Source organism: Octopus bimaculoides, chromosome 10, assembly GCF_046866305.1.
Source record: "Octopus bimaculoides isolate indiv1 chromosome 10, ASM4686630v1, whole genome shotgun sequence".
Classification (NCBI taxonomy): Eukaryota; Metazoa; Mollusca; class Cephalopoda; order Octopoda; family Octopodidae; genus Octopus; species Octopus bimaculoides.
The window spans coordinates 87050608-87053107 of record NC_142937.1 but is presented as its reverse complement, the minus strand read 5'-3'; positions in this window follow the sequence as shown (position 1 = coordinate 87053107).

The window sequence follows — 2500 nt, the reverse complement described above, 5'->3', positions numbered from 1 at the left end:
AGAGATATTGGATGGAGGACTAGTTCTTTGAAGTAAGGAACAGAAAGGAAAGAATGAAAAGATAAAATTGGTCTCGAAACACTGATAAAAACAGTTTTATCCAGAGAGCAATATTACAAAACAGCTTGTGTCTCCATTATTTCGTCTGGTCAGTTTCCCGGAAAAGAAAGAAAGAAACCACACTGAGATCTTATGGCATCGAATTGAATGTCTCTGAATCTGTGAGAGTTTTTAATATCATATATCAATGGGGTAGGTTGTGTTGGCGCTGGTGTTGGTTCTATGACTTGAATCGTGTGTATGTGTGTGCTTGAAATTGTGTGTGTGTGTGAGTGCGGGTGTGTGTTTAAATAGACAAACATACATGAAAGTATACATGCATACAAACATACATATAAACATACAAACATACACACACTTGCATTCATACGTACATACAGACATACATGCATACGTACACAGACGCACGCACACACACACACACACACACACACAAGTTTGCATGAGCCGGTACTCGGAGTTACTGTAACGTAGATATACAGCGTATATGAATTTGTCTGTCTGCATGCATACATGGACATATGTATGTATGTATGTATGTATGTATGTATGTATGTATGTATGTATGTATGTTTGTATGTATGTATGTATGTACGTATGTATGTATTTATTATAAGACCATATTTTAATACACTCCCCCACTCCCCAACACACATTATAGAAAGTATATATCTATATATATATATATATATATATATATATATATATATACGGGTGTGTGTGTGAAAAATATGTATATATGTGTGTGTGTGTTGACTCATATGAACACTATATATACGTATATATATATATATATATATATACATACACATACACACACACACACATAAGTATATACATATATATACATGTATATATATATATATAATATATATTCATACATAAAAGTCACGCACTTAGATATATATATATATATATATATATATATATATATATATATATATATATATATATATATATATAGGTATGTATGTATAGAGATTCTCATACACATACACGTACACACACACACACACATACAAACACACACACAAAGACTGACACACACCCGCACACAATAGATAAACATTATGGTTTGATGGTTTCGTTTATCTAATCGCTTTGAAGTTTACAGATGTTGTAATTGGTTAAGTTCAGTGTCAATGTGTACATATTTTATGGGTTTTTATGTGTATGTGTATCATGTGTACCGAAATGAGAGTATGTCCTTGTGCAGGTATGTATTTACGCATATGTGTATGTATGTACGTACGTTTGTATGTATGTATGTACGTATGTATGTATGTATATATATGTGTGTGTATGCATGTATGTGTGTATGTATGTATGTATGTATGTATGTATGTGTGTGTGTATGTATGTATGCATGTATGAATGTTTGTATGTATGCATATATGTATGTATGTATGTATGTGTGTGCGTATGTATGCATGTAGGAATGTATGTATGTACGTGCGTATGAATGCATGCATGTATGTATGTATGTATGTATGTATGTATGTATGCATGTTTGTACGTATGTATGTATATATGTTTATACGTATGTATGTATATATGTTTGTATGTATGTGTGTATGTATGTGTGTGTATGAATGTATGTATGAGTGTACGTATGTGTGTATGTATGTATGCATGTAACTGTGCGTGCGTGTGTATGTATGTATTGTGTGTGTATATGTATATATATATTTATGCATGCATGTGTGTGTGTGTGTGTGTAACTGTGTGTGTATATATGAATGAATGTACTTGTGTATGTATGTGCGTATGTATGTACGTATGGATGTGTGTATATATGTAGGTATGCATGTATGTATATGCGTGTGCATCTGTCTGTAAGTATGTATGTGTGTATGTATGTATATATGTGTGTATGTATACGTGTACGTACGTACCTACGTATGTATGTGTCTGTGAATGTATGTATGCATGTATGTATGTATGTTTATAAATGCTTCTATATATGTCACATATGCGTATGTCTGTGTGTGTATTTGTGAGTGTGTATATATGTATGCGTTTGTATGTATTTGATTATATGTATGAACATATGGATGCGACCATGTGCAGATTAAGAAGTTATCTTCGCAATCACGAAGTTCTGTGTTCGATCCTTCTGTGGAAGGTCTTAGTCACATGTCATTTACTTCTATCTCGAGCCAGTACAAAACACTGGGGAGACGGATGTTCCAGAGGTCCAGTGACTCAATGGCACAGCCGTGCCGCCTTGATTTCTAACTGCGTACCAAGCCAGCTTACTGGTTAAAATCTCGCTAATTCTAAGCTGATGAAAACATGTAGCAAACGTGCTTTCTAACTGATCCGACCCAGGCAGTTAAATGTGTAACTCGTGTCCTTCTCCTAAGTATGTCCCTTAATAAAAGAAGCCCCCTTCGGTCATGAATGACCCTGGGATTGCATCTAGAAAGTTTCCTTCCGA